This window comes from Tasmannia lanceolata, unplaced genomic scaffold (assembly GCF_043159265.1).
Source record: "Tasmannia lanceolata isolate RefF3 unplaced genomic scaffold, GAP_Taslan_0.1 ptg000015l, whole genome shotgun sequence".
Lineage (NCBI taxonomy): Eukaryota > Viridiplantae > Streptophyta > Magnoliopsida > Canellales > Winteraceae > Tasmannia > Tasmannia lanceolata.
The window spans coordinates 26,137,181-26,152,721 of record NW_027518692.1 but is presented as its reverse complement, the minus strand read 5'-3'; the positions used below and the strand labels follow the sequence as shown (position 1 = coordinate 26,152,721).

Here is a 15,541-nt window from a genome sequence, read left to right as displayed (position 1 = left end):
TGCAGATCAACTTTGAAGTACTTCACTTACAAAAATCAACTTTGAAGTAATACTATGAAAAGAAAGTTGCCAAACTGTGGGAATCGTTTGGAGTGATTGAAAAGATATAGGAATTCAGTCCAACCTGTGGTGTACAAAAGTAAGCTATCACACTCCATATGAAAGTTAATACAATCTTTTTATTGTTCCAGTTAACACCAGTCAATCAACATTGAGGCCACCTATAATGCTAAGTTAACTATGCAGGATTCCATAAACTTAAATATATACCAAATCTTAAAATCTCAGATCACAGTAACTACAGAGAAAAAAACAAACAATAAGAAGATGCATTCCTGCATTCATTCTTGGTAATGGGCAAAATAAAGCAAGCAGTGGTTTCATACATTTGGTAGAGGCCTAACTTAGATTTTTTTCCTGTACAATATGCACGATGTCTGAATATGTGATATCTTCAGGTACATATGTGTTTATAAGATGGAGAGATGCTGGGTCTTAGGTTATCTCCTAAAACAATTCGACCAAAAGAGAAACACCCAAAATCTGGAATTTTCAATCAACAGATAGGAAAGTGAAAATCTTCAGTTGGATTTTCTAGGAAAAAAATCAAATCCAAAATCATCATCCCTCACTTGTTATCCTGCAAAATCGGAATTCGCTTAGAATATCATACAAAAGTAAATGGAAAAAAAAAAAAAAAAATCTTCGAATGAAGGTAAAATCCTTCAAGGTTACTACAAATATTTATTGTAGCCTAGGGAGACGCTGGCAATAGAATGGAACCGCCAAAATTAGAATATGAATAATTTCATGCGTAAGGCACAATGCTTGCATTAACTTACTAAAATGTAACGGGTGGGAAAAACAAAATAGGTATATATTTAGCTTAGGGGATTCCGCTTTACATATATATATATAGGATAGGATTGATAACCCCAATAATTTTAGGAGATTTAATGTGTAGAGAGAGATTATTTTAATCAATCGTTTATTTTAGGCAATTTTTTCATTCCTTGATTTTAGGCGTTTTTTCAATTCCAAAATAAGAAGTATTTTAGGAGATTCAATATGTGGAGAGATATTATTTTAATCAATCCTTAATTTTTGGCGATTTTTTCATTCCTTGATTTTAGACGTTTGTCAATTCCAATATAAGAAGCATTTTAAATTCCGGGTGAAACGGTGCGCTACATCCCCTTAATGCGTTATTAAATTTTGGAATGCGGTGCCGGTGGGGGTGACACGTGGCACAACCTCGGTCCAAAAAAATGCTTTATAACTTTCTTTCTTTTTTTGAAAAAATGAAAGAAAAAAGAATTCATAAGGTAATTATATTTGTAAATATAAAAATTAGAAATCAGTATTACACAGTTGAGTAGAAGATAATACCTCAATTAGTTATAAATTAACAATTAACAATAACTATAAAGCGAAACTCAAATATAAAAAAATGCAGCCAAAACTTAAAACCCAAAATAGAAATGAATATCATAATAAACAACCAAGTTTGAGGAAAAAAAGATACGTAGGAGTCGGAACAATAAAATGTATAATTAGAATAAAAATAATTGGAAGTCAATAAATGTTATAGAGAATAGAACTTGAGGAAAACAGATTAGATAAGTTGCAGATATCATAACTCAACCGCATCGAAATCAATTTAAATCAACAAAACACACACAAATGAAGGTGTATGAGTTGTAAATAAAGGAAGAAAATACATTAAAAAACATACCCAATAGTCTCCAAATTAATAAGAAACTTTCCTCGCCTGTTGTACATTATTACTCTTTGCCAATAAAATAACCCTAAAACTTGATGTAACAGTAACAAAAGGTCACACATTTTAAATGGACTAAGAAATCAACTCATTATTTTTCATGCTCTAAATTGAAGTGAGAGCTACAAATTAGATTAAAACACATTTTAAATGCTTAAAAAGAATCAACTCTTTCATTTTTCATGCTCTAATCTCTTCTCAATGACGGAGCAAGTTCAAGAAAAGATACGCCTAATATTTGTCTTCTCGGAGATTTTAAGATATCAGCCCCAATAGATCAATGGTTCTAATCATAACAGTAGAGAGACAATATGCATGTGATGCAGGTTTTTTTGACCTGGTAAGCCCCATCAGGGACATGCTATAGCCCAAGACCACACCAATTTGGTTGTGGTCATGACAAAAATTCTCCATTGAATCTAGGTCGTTGGTCATACTTTTTAAAACTGTAAATTTGCAGTCGTTTGACCTAGGATATGTTTCCTTAGTTACATATGCTTAATTAGCAACAAAGGAGAAAAAAAAAGAAGAAGATGAGATTAAAATTTAAAACTGATCTGAATGCGAGGTGGCAGCATGTCCATAGAATGATAATCAATATTGTGAGAATTCCTAAATAAGGAACCAACATGGATGCAAATTAAATAAGACAAAGTGACATGGATGGAAACCAAGTACACCACAGAAACAGAAACATTGCGGAAACTTTCAAAATCCATGGGTGAAAGCTGCTCTTCCTCTTCAGTTTAGCTGCAGAAAGGATAAAACAGGAACAACGGTATTAGCAACGGTATTATTACTTGTTACATTCGGTGTATATAAAGAGGTAAATTAAAGGGACTTTACTCCCGGTTTAATAGAAACGTGTAAGACCCTATTGCGCTCTCATTAGTTGAATAGGAAACTGCCACGTACGTGTAAAAGTCTTTAGTGCATTATGGTCATTACTCGGATCGAAAACGTGTATGACTCTTTTGCGCATTGACATAGGAAACTGCCACGTGGTACAACCTAAGCTTACCACATTCAGCTTTATATATAAGTACTAGTAATACCCGACGTGCGATGCACGACACTGCCAAAAAAAAAAGGCTATGATACCAAGAAAAAAATTAGTTAAAAATATGTAGAAACAATATTTTTAACCACGACTTGCGATGCACGACAAGGCCAAAAAAATGAGTGTGATACCCGACGTGCAATGCACGACGCGGCAAAAAAAAAGAGACTATAATAACAAAAAAAAAAATTAGTTAAATATATGTAGAAACAATAAGCAAAAAAGTATGCATAACCACATACAAAGTAATGAAAAAATGCAAAAGAATGAGTTTTCTAATTACTTTTTCTGGAAAAAAAAAATGCACGATACGGCGGAAAAAAAGTATATGATACAAAATTTCGTAATTAATTTTTGTGTAAAAAAAATAAAAATATGCACGACTCGGCAAAAAAAGTATATGATACAAAATTTCGTAATTAATTTTTGTGTAAAAAAATAAAAATATGCACGACACGGCAAAAAAAAAGTATATGATACGAAAAAATGTTATTTAAAAAATATGTAGAAAAAATGTAGCTAAAAATAAATAAATAAAGTATCATATACTTTTTCTAAAAATATATGCTTTTTATATTTTTCTAAAAATATTTTCTAATGCTTTTTAACAAATGAGGGGATTATGATTGAAATTATGTCGGTTTAATGGGTGCCTTTGTTAAAAAGCATGAAGGAGGGGGTAGGATTGAAAATATGTGGGTTGAATGGGTGCTATTGTTAAAAAGCATAAAGAAGGGGGTAGGATTGAAAATATGTGGGTTGAATGGGTGCTTTTGTTAAAAAACATAAAGGAGGGGTAGGATTGAAAATATGTGAGTTGAATGGGTGTCTTTGTTAGAAAAAGTCAAAAAAAGTGAGGTGTAAATTCCATAGATTTTTCAAAAAATTCAAAAAAGCTTGGGCTTTTCCATCCAGCTTATTATAGTAGATATAGATGAAGCTTTCAAGCACCCATTGGTATTCCTATATTGGAATTCACTCTTTGGGAGTTAATGTTCTAGTTACATTGTTTCTAGTTTTTGATTTCCTATTTCCAACACCCCTCCTTAAATCAAATTCCTGAATATTTTATAATCTTCATCAACACGATCATCATCTGAACTTGATGAAATCTTAATCTTCAACATAGCAATGTAGTCTTCAAGCAACTCAATCTGATTCTTCAAATCTGCCACACGTTCTTTTTCTTCCATTAGGTTACGATGATTAGCATCCACGAAAACGATAGGGTAGCATGCCGCAGGCAAGAAATGAACGGCGACATGTCCTACACTTTTGTCAGCTTCTTTCTTTGTGCTTTCCACATTTCCAAAAAATTTATTGAAAATTCCATGCATACCAACTTCAACCGAGGCTTTGAAAATGGGTTTGTGGGCCGGTCCTTCTTTCCAAACAGCATAAACATGAGGTTTTAGCTTCAACTTTTTTGAAGCTTCCATTAGAAATGCTTTGAACGGAGCTTTCACAACAATGGTTTTAATGGTGCAATTGCATAAGCAAAAATTGTTATCGTTGCCTTTATGCAACGCCAAAGGGATAAAGGAAAAAATTGTTCTTTTTCCCAACACTAATCAGGACAATAAGAGAAATTCGTTCTCTTTCCCGAAACACAACAGAGGACACTTGCCTTTTTCAATTTTAAGAATAAGAGAAGATGATCATTCTCTTTCTCACACCAAAAATTTTGCACCACCCATTAAATGAAAACACCATAAGTAGATATAGAGAAGAGAATCGTTCTCTATTCTAACAACATCCTTAAACAAATCATCTCTCTTAAACCTTTAAAATATAGACCATAATAATCCAAAAAACCTTTAAAATAGATAACTTTCCAACCGAAATCATTTGAAGAAAATTTCTTCTCTTGAAAATTCGAATATTGAAAAACAGTCCACTTTGAAACACCTCCACTATTTTGACAATAACTCTTCGTAGAAAACTCCGATTAACGATCCGTTTTTTTTTTCTGTTGGAAACTACACAGAAAAATCTTTCAATTGGTATATCATAAGCTATGTTTTGACAGAAAAAAGTTTTTCGGAAAAATAAGATAAAATATGCAAGAAATCTTGCACTGGTCACGCCGTACGCTTTGATACCACTTGTTCATCCAACAAAGTGGTATCAGAGCGTAGTTTGAAGGTTGATCATGGCTTCCAGCAATATGTTGCAACTTCAACTTCCTCGATTCAACGGCAAGAACTACAATCAATGGAGTATTCAAATGAAGGTGTTATATGGATCTCAAGATATATGGGATATTGTTGATACTGGCTTTGATACCACTTGTTGGCCCAATTCGATGGATCGATTATGTGTGTTATGATTATAAGAGAAAGGTAAGGAAGCTTGGGAGATACACGGCCAAAGGGTCTGTGTAGATCTCCACCAAAAAACCAAGTGTAACACCAAAATGAGAACTATATATATATATATATATAGGGCGATGATATTGTCACCCCCCCTAAATTACGCATTCGCTCCCCTTTTGGCTTGATTTGACGTCAAAAAGCATTAATAAGGGGGGCGAATGCGTACGCAGGGGGGGTGACAATATCATCGCCCTATATATATATATATATATATATATAGAGAGAGAGAGAGAGAGAGAGAGAGAATAGAGTTCCTAAGGTGTCACCTCATATAGCTTATATGAGGTGGCGCTCACAAAACATAAGGGGTCCACATTTTTTGGGTGATCCAAACCATTCATTTGAAAGGCTCTTAGATGGATATGGTGCCTACAAAAAATCAGGTCCATAGGATCATCCTAACCCTTCCATTTATGGAGGTTAAAAATGGGCAGATTTATGGAGGTTTATACCCATTTATTTCAACCTCCACAAATGGAAGGGTTAGGAAGATCCTATGAAGTTGATTTTTTGGGCACACCCTATCTATACGAGGGCCTATCAAATGAATGCTTTGGATCATCCAAACAAAGTGTGCCCCTTATGTTTTTAAGCGCCACCTCATATAAGCTATATGAGGTGACACCTTAGGAACTCTATTCTCATATATATAGGGAAAGGTGTGCGTACTCGGTCAAGTAGATAAGCTTATCTACTCGGTCGGGTTAAAAAAGTGGGGGCCCACATTTTTGGGGTGATCCAAACCATTCATTTGAAAGGCCCTTACCTAGATAGGGTGTCCACAAAAAATCAGCCCCATAGGATCATCCTAACCCATCTAACAGTTGAGGGAAAAATGGGCAGATTTGTGGACTGTGGACCCCGATCCTGAGGACGGTGCCGAGGGACGCGAGATCCCTCCTGCGATCCTCAAAGATCTCCACAATGTGAAGGAGAGCTCTACCAGGGAACTCTCGAAACGGATGCCACCCTCACAGCATAGCATGAGTGGCGACATAAAAAGAAAGATACATCCTGATCCGGAGCCAGGGCTCGAAACCAAGATATATCTGAAAATATAACTCAGAGTCGCCATCCATGGACACGCCATGGAACCAAAACAAATGCTCTGTTTGCAATGGATAACCAGAGATACAGAAGGTCCGTGCCTGATGACGAATGGAGAAGGTCCGAAGAGCGCCCCCAATTCGCCCGAGTGCGAACACTTGGTCTCTTATGCCATTTATTATTAACCTTGAAGAGTTTCAAGCAAAAATCATATGAAATGGGAACACGCATCTCCGAGAAAACGTCTATCTAATCATGCATGTCTCGGAGATGAAAATAAGCACACACAAAAGAACCGAAATAAATGTCACCTAATGACAACTAGGTTATGAGTGACATGCCTAATAGGTGTCTAAGTTCTGGTAGACGAACACATGCATGCTACAGCTACAGGTATAAGTCTGTACAGGAAAGGAAATCTAAAATTAGCAGTTGATCATGAATAGTAAATGAAATAAGGAACAAACAAAAATGCCAGGCAAATAATAGAATAATGAAATAAAAACCTACGGCGTGCACATAGCGCCTATCTACAATGGGGCGAATACATAGCGCCTAATATAAAATCCTAACACATCTCATCTAGAAAGCAGTAAATGACAGATAGAAAATGCAGAAATACCGTAAAGTGTTACAGCTAAGAAGATAAACCTGCGCAATGAGCAAACATCAGTAGATGATAGTAAAAGATAATAATCAGTAACCTAATAAAGATAGAGAATTACAGCTAAATATGTGAGAACTACAGCTAAGCAGGTAGAGCTACAACTAAGCAAGTAAGAGCTACAACTAAGCAGCTAGGTAAAACACATAAGCAGGTAAATGCTATAGCTAAGTACGTAAGTAAGCAAGGAGATGAACACAAACTATCATGATCCTATGTAAAAATCGATATACAAACACAAGCCCTAAGTGCTAACAACAGACCCTAAGACTCTAATGTTTAAGCCCGAGTCCTTAGATGATCTGATGTTCATCCAAAGAAGCCTACGTATCCCCGCCTCCACGAGAATCAAGGCAACGTAGTTCTTCGCGCCTATTCTAAGCTATGATGCCTAGGACATCTAAACCTCTATCCTAGACACGACCTAAAAGACCGGACTAGTTATTAAAGCTTCTTAAGCGATCATTTAGATTCCAATGAATTGTAGATTTTAGGACACCCTATATGCCCTAACTAAATGCAGATTAGCCCTAAGCTAATGCAAGTGGTTCCTACAACCTATGTGTAACTAGGCTGTGTTTCCTAAGGAAAACAATGGGATCACTAACGTATCCAAGACCTAGTCATCAGTCGGCGATGTGAATCGCCAACTGACCGGACGGAGGCGCTCCTATAACTCTAGGACAGACCCCTAACTCTAAAACAAGCACACAACAAACAAACAATCAAACACCTTATAAAAAAGAAACTCCTAACTCTAGAGGAAGATCTTTTGAAAACAAGGTTTTAAAGGTTTTTGAAGAAGGTTTAAAACATTATTTACAAAAAGTTTGGCTGGACTTGGGATATGGATCCCAAGCTGCACTACGTACCTCGTGAAAGAGGATCAAGCCGACGTAGTTCGGAAACGAACTCTCCTAACTAAAACCTAACACTCCAAATGATTTAAGGGTTTTTAATGTTTTTCAAATGTTTTTGATATTTTTAAAGTTTTCAAATGTTTTTGAGTTTTAAATTTCTAATGTTTTTGGATTTTAAAGCTTTTCCAATACTCTAAACCTTTAAATGTTTTCAATATTAAAGGGACACGCAAGTAATACCACAAACTAGGGCAAAGCCCTAAATCAAAAGGGGAAACTCCGAACAAACAATAAGCGTCTCAAAGAGACGAACCACAACACGTAAAGAAGTGTCCCAAGAACAGAGAAAACAATCTAAGATCCCAGGCAGGGAAGGCTCTATATGACTGAGTTAGTCTCAAACAAGAATGAATGACAACAAAGCTAAAGGCGAACTCCTAACCAACACACTAAAGAAAGGAGCACAAATGAGTCAGAGACTCACTAAAAACACTACTAAAAAAAAGGGTAAAATTGAGTCAAAGACTCGCCAGGAGGAAGGGTTATTCTAACATGAGGCTAGGTAAGCCTCCTAAAGGGGAAACTCTCTATATGAGACAAGGCTTGTCTCCGAGACGCCAATGATGTAAACATCTGATGAGACTGGGCAAGTCTCCTATATACAAATGAGGGGTATGCTACTTGGACTGAACAAGTCCCCTAAGGATGGGCTTAGGCTAGCGCCTTCATCGCCCGTGCTATTATTTACAAAACATCTTAGTCCGGATCATTATCATCATCCTCAAAGTGGGTCGCCATCTTTGGGCTTTCTCTGTTATTTACAAACTCGAGCTGGGCTTCCATCTTTGTGCTCTCTCTGTTATTTACAAACACGAGCGAAGACTTTAATTTCGGGCTGTCACTTTTATTTACAAATCCCTTAGTCAATTCCATCGACGCTTGAAGTTCACCCCAACCATTATCAAGAATGGTATTGTGAAGCTCGGCCACCACTGCAACACCATTAGACGTACCATCAAAAGAGCTACAGCTGCTTCGGCGTGAAAGCCTCCCATCTTCTGAGAGTGAAGACTTTTGACGCAGCAACACCCCATTCCGATTGCTGTCTAAAGCAGTAACCCTTGATTGCAGGAATTTGGGAGTTTGAAGATAATGAGAGACCGGTACCAGATCTTTTGACCTAGCTTCAATCATCCGCGTGGGGACCCTTTCTATTTCTACTTCCCCTTCCAGAACATCTTCACTATCTGTTTTGATGCCATCCATCATCACACGAAAGTATATCTCAGATTTTGCCCATAATGGGGCCTGAACTGGATACATCTGCAACTCAGCCTCTGAAATATACAAGTGATGTTTCTCCTCGGTACCATGCTTCCTATTTCTAACCAGTCCACTATCACTATGATAGATACCAGTCCCCTTTCTTATCCCTTTTGGGAAAAATTTATTGATGTCGCCATTAGAATGTTCACCATAAACGTCCATATTATTTTCCCATTCTCTCCTGTTCTGCCTCTGACAAATATCCCATTTCTGAACTGCCTCAACAACTAAGCCCCCATCATTATCTTGATTTGCTTCGTACAATGCGGTGCTTAATCCAGAAATGGCAGTCCCAATATCACCCCCAGTACAAATATGCAGCATATACTGTATTATACTGCCAGAAGGAGAGAACACCAAGAGGTGTTGCTTTGTCTTCAATGAGTTGGCATCTGGGTAAGCACCGTTGCCCTTGCAATTATGGAAAGCTGAGGCAATAGCACCATGAAGAGAACTAACCCTACCTGTTGCAGCTGCAGCTGCACCACTTACGGTGCCTCTCCAACTATTATTCCCATTCTTTATTCTGCTCACAGCAGATAGTGTGACCGGTGGACAGGAACCACAAAGACCTTGTTGATTAGGCTTAGATGAACCTGTGCTAGGTCGGCCAACGAACTGTTGTCATAGTTGTGAGGCCCAACCCACTGCTGCCATCGATAAAACTAGCATCACTACTGTGAAGGTTTGTGGTCCCTCCGGGAGGGGATATTGCAAATAAATGACTTGTTCCCCCTGAGGAACTAATCATAATCCATCGGCTGTCATTACTGAAACTAATGTCCTGTATAACCGCATTTGTGAAGCCACGTTGCAGGCTATAAAGATGCACATAAGATCCAGTTGCGTCAAATCCTGATGAGCTTCCAAGGGGAGAGGGCATAATCCGGAAAACATTAATGTTGTGACCCTGAACTGACGCAGTCACCAATAGGATCCCGCTAGGATCAAAGCATAATGCTGAAATAGGACTTCTGCGAGCCCTAAACTGAGTAACAACAGATTTGCTTATGTCTCTGACAATGACCATTCCAGCATTTTCTGTGACAGGAAAATGTCCGTTAATGGTCCCATTTGTTTTCCAACCAGTAGTCCCAGGTCTCATAGAATTCTTGCAATCGGGTAGAAGCTCTGAGCAGTACTTAGACAACTTCTTGTATCCCATATCGCCAAGGGTCACAATACCAACAGCAAGTTGCTTGCTTGACTCGTTTGCATAGTGTGCAACCAGGTTCCCGTTTGCGGGAGAAGTGGATACACTTGTAGCACGAGTCAAATGTTGTGGACTGACACGGCCAGTACTTGAAATAGGAACTGGACTTCCTGTATAAGCCAACCATCTGGGGCCCACAGCAAGTGGTCCATAGCCTATACCTCCGGAACCAAGGCAACATGAGACTACAGGATAAGTAAGAATGGTGTATTCTCTCTCCAGTGTTGCAGCATCAAAGCAATGTATCTGAGCTGATTGGGAAATAGCCACAACTCGGGGGCTGCACCTTATTGAGTATACAGCTATTCTGGAATTTAGGACGTGGACATAAGAGTGTGACCTCAACGAATAAAATCGAACAATTGTAGGCATAAAGTGACCATTTTCCGGCTCGTGGAAATTAGTGGAACTCCCATTGCAGGAAGAGTCAAACCCATCTTGAATATTACCACCACCAGAAAGATTTTCATCTCCAGCGACAAGCAGCAATGGACGAACATTTGCAAATTTATCGTCTGATCTCTTTAATGGTAGTGGTTTACATTGCATTGGCAAAAAAGAAACAGGGCCATCAAGTCTTGATACCAGCTCACGCACATCATCAGCCTCCTCAACATCCCAAACTTGGAAACCGAACTTATAACCCAGCAAAAGAACTTGTCGAAGGACACCCTCTTCATATTAACTTTTGAGCATTGGGAAGTGCATGAGAAGCTCAAAAGCTGGGTATTCCCATCTAGTCATTGGCTGTGGCATTTCATCAAACAGTTGATATACATGAACTTTAAGGACCCGGTATACACGTTGGATGAGAGTCCAATCAGGTGGGAGAATAGAAAAGGGTGCATAAACAGTAGGCCTGCACTTTATATCCCAAGGTTGACTCTTTCTAGGCCTAGTCTTCATGTTGTGTGATGTTGCTTTCTTTTGAGGCCTTGAAGAACATTCCACCACTAAACCTGAAAACATGTCCGATCCTCTTTGCTCTTCTTGCTTCAAAGTAAACTTCCAGATCCCCTTTTCCTTTTTCAATGAATGCTTATTCCTCTATAAATTCAGATCCGATGATGAAAACCAAACTGATATTGTCCAAGACTTTGATTAAAACAACCAGATTTGAGCTCCTATGACTAAACAGATATGGATCTAAGGTTTCTAATGACGAACAAGTGACGGATCTGAAGTTTAGAGTTTGGAAATTTGATTTAGGGTTTGAATCAGAAAAGATAGGTTTAATGAAAATCGGAACCTAGAACAACGATCAAAATCCGGTTAAATTCTAGCCGGACAAGAAGAAGGAGAAGGAGCTAAAGCGGATCTTGAGTAGAAATAAAGATCGAAGAAGGGATCTAATTGCCGGATTCCGGCAAGACATGCCGGAGAAGATGATCGGATGGTAGAAGCTTTCTCACAGATTCGCTCTCTTTTCTTTGAGAAAAATGAGATCTATACAAACTTGAGAAGAGAAATCGACCGGAATAAGATCGGGATCTGGCCGGAAATGCTCAGACCTTGATCGGAAAAGCTGTGAGATCCGGATCTCTCTCTCTCTGCGAGAAATGAACAGTCCTCCCTTTCTCTCGTTAATTTTTCTTTTATATATATTTAAAAAAAACTGGACTGCTGATATTGGCACCCCCCAAATTAATGGGCGCACAAAATCCAATTGGCGCACGAACTTGGCTCAAGCTCAATCGGGACAATCTACCCCCCTTTTATATGAAAATGATATTTTTATCTCTTTTTCTCCCATGGACAGCCCCTACCTCGATTAATTCAACCCCCATATACACTTATACTACGATGTTCTCGAGGCTCGTTCGCAAGGCAAATCAATTCGGATTTCAACGAAATTTTGTAGGAGCCACGGTGAGACCTTAAGCTACCCCGAGGTTCAATTTGGGACCCCAGCTCACTGATTTGACGAGGCTTTGCCCAAACGACACGAACTTGGGTCCGGTCAAAATGGGGTGTCTACAGATGCCCCTCTTTGGCAGAGCGTGCTTGTCGCGTGAATGCCAAAGCCGAACTGACAACTCATTTTGATCGACCCGAAAACAAAACAAAGTAATTTTTGGGTTTTTTGGTTCAAAGATAATATCCACAAAAGTAAAACAACAAAAAGACACTACAAGACTCAAAGCAAATAGGGAAGTGATCTCTCACTAACCCTTCAAAAAAAAGTAACCATGACATCTCAAAGAGATAGCCTCTCTCTAACGCTCATGACTCAACTAAACAAACAAACACAAATCACAAACACTCTAAGATTTTTATATCAAGACCTTCTCAAAACAAATATAAAATCCAAACACTCAAAGAATTTTTTTTTATATGGTGCCGCATAAACCAGCTCCATGGAAATCCAAATTCGTATGGTTCTGGACAAACCAGATCCATATGAACCTTTCACAGATATTCAAAAACAAGCATAAAACCAAACACTAAAAGAGTTTTTTTTTTTTTACTATGCGATGCTGCATAAACCAGCTCCTTACAAATCCAGATTCTTATGGTTCCGCAAAAACCAGATCCATATGAACCCTTCACAGATATTACAAAACCAAACATCCAAAGATTTTCTTTTCAAAAGTGGGGTGCTGCATAAACCAGCTTCATAAAAATCCAGATTCGTACGGTTTTGCAAAAACCAGATCCATATGAATCATTCACAGATATTACAAAACCAAACATCCGAAGATTTTCTTTTCAAAAGTGGGGTGCTGCATAAACCAGCTTCATAAAAATCCAGATTCGTACGGTTCTGCAAAACCAGATCCATATGAATCCTTCACAGATATTACAAAACCAAACATCCGAAGATTTTCTTTTCAAAAGTGGGGTGCTGCATAAACCAGCTTCATAAAAATCAAGATTCGTACGGTTCTGCAAAAACCAGATCCATATGAACCTTTCACAGATATACCGAAACAAAACACAAAACCAAACACTCAAAGAGTTTTTTTTTTATATATGAGATATCAAAACCTTTTCCAAAACAAAATATAGTGCCACATAAACCAGCTCTAAGTAAATCCAGATTCGTATGGTTCTGCATAAACCAGTTCCATATGAACCTTTCTCAGATATACCGAAACAAAACACAAAACCAAACACTCAAAGAGTTTTTTTTATATATGAGATATCAAAACCTTTTCCAAAACAAAATATAGTGCCACATAAACCAGCTCTAGGTAAATCCAGATTCGTATGGTTCTGCATAAACCAGTTCCATATGAACCCTTCACAGATATACCAAAACAAAACACAAAACCAAACACTCAAAGAGTGTTTTTTTTATTTATTTATTATCAATTAGGTCAAAGACCAGGGTGATAGCTATACAGACCATTGCTGAAAATCCATTTGTTTAGCTATCAAGGTAACTCTGACTCCTCTCTTTCAAGGTAGCGAATCACCTAAGATTTATATGGTGCCGCATAAACCAGCCCCATGTAAATCCAGATTCATAGGATTCTGCACAAACCATTTTCATATGAACCTCTTCGCAGATATGCCTGACTCCTAACCAGTTAGGTAGCGACACATTACGGATCATCCTTGATTTATATAGTGCCGCATAAACCAGCTCCATACAAGTACAAAACCAAACACTCAAAGAGTTTTTTTTTTTTTTTTTATATCGTTGTATAAAAAACTTCACTAAAACAAGTATAAAACTAAACACTCAGAGAGTTTTTTTTTTTTTTTTTTTTTTTTTTTGAAAATTTACCAAAACACGTATAAACCAAACACTCAAAGAGTCTTTACCAAAGCAAGTACAAACTAAACGCTTAAAGAGTTTTTTTTTTTTTTTCGAAAACTGAAGAAAAAGACCAAACCGCACAATACGAACTCCAGTAATTTTCTGCTTTATTTAAAACTTCTAAAAAACGATGGAAGGAAAAAAAAACCAGACTCCGAAGCACAGAACCATCAGTTTCTATCCTTACTAAAAACTCAAAAGATGGAAGAAAAAGCTAACTCCGAAGCACATAGCTGTCAATTTCTATCATTATTAAAAACTCAAAAGATGGAAGAAATGGCAAACTCCAAAGTACGGAACTGTCAATTTCTATTCTGATTAAAAAAAATTCAAAATGATGAAAGAAAAGGTAGACTCCGAAGCACGGAGCTATCAATTTCTATCCATATTAAAAATTGTAAAGTGATTGAAAAATTTAACAACTTTGATTGATTTCAACTAATGGATTAGTTATCTCTTGTCGAGAGTAACTAAGAGTGCATGATCTTTGCTAAAAGCAAAACTCAAATAGATTGATGAGATTTTTTTTTTGGGTAATGACTCTTTAACATGTGAGAAGCATTTTGCTGAGGTTTGAAGATTGTAAGAGTAGGTTCTAGACTCCGCTGGGAATTGAAGTTTCTGAAACTTTGACTCCAAAAGAAACAATTTAATCAAAGAATTCAACTTTAAGAGTGTTCAAGCTTCTGTCGTCTCTATTTGGTAAGAATAGATATCCCAATTATCATTGTTTAATATCTTTTATGACGCAAGTCATAAAAGATGCCCCTAGTATGATGTGCTTCCATGACAAGGTCTTAAGAAGGCAGAACCAAGGTATGTAGGAAAAATTTGAGTTTGCATGTGTTCTTTCTTTGGTATGGTGGTAAAACCATCTCCACAAAGGCTAAATGTAAACATTCTTCCTTTTGCTCAATGTTTGAGGCTTTGATGTCTCTGACAAGTTTGAACAAAATGTGACTTGCCTCTTCCTTGATTCATAAACCAGGATCTACTTTGAATTTTCTTCGCATTTCAGAAGGTATACACCCGCTTTTTCCAGTGCCATACACTATGGACTTTAGAAGAAAATGAATATCAATGAAAAACAGACTTCTAAGAACTCAACAACGAAGATGCAGATTATTCAAGGGACTTGACTCATTTCGATTCACCCTTAGATCTGATGTGTTATTTTGTTATGGTAAGGCTAGCCACCCATAAAATAATTTCGAAAACCATGTCAAGAGGCACTAATTTCCTCCATCAGGATTTTTGTCATGGTTATTACCCCTTTCAGATTTTTAGTCTTAATGCCCCTAGTTTAGAAAGATATCAAAGTAAGTCTCACTGACACTACTCGGATTCCAAGATCCTGTCCTGTGTAGTGATTGTTTCTCCATCTTTTCAATTTCACTCTTCCCAAGAAGTCACAACTATTGTTCTTCCATGTTTTCGGTCTAACATACCA

The 15,541-nt window shown here is 37.5% G+C and overlaps 1 long non-coding RNA gene and 1 pseudogene across 1 annotated transcript; both read right to left on the bottom strand.

Annotated features, from left to right (window-relative positions):
- Positions 1–1,742: 1,742 nt before the first annotated feature.
- LOC143846268 (uncharacterized) lies at positions 1,743–6,951 on the bottom strand. Its single transcript, XR_013234728.1, has 3 exons — positions 6,885–6,951; positions 2,461–2,530; positions 1,743–1,814 (listed from the first exon to the last, which is right to left on the bottom strand). It is a non-coding gene; the product is annotated as an uncharacterized LOC143846268 (long non-coding RNA).
- A 1,563-nt stretch (positions 6,952–8,514) lies between these two features.
- Positions 8,515–11,294, bottom strand: LOC143891891 (autophagy-related protein 18f-like; annotated as a pseudogene).
- Between the last annotated feature and the right edge of the window lie 4,247 nt (positions 11,295–15,541).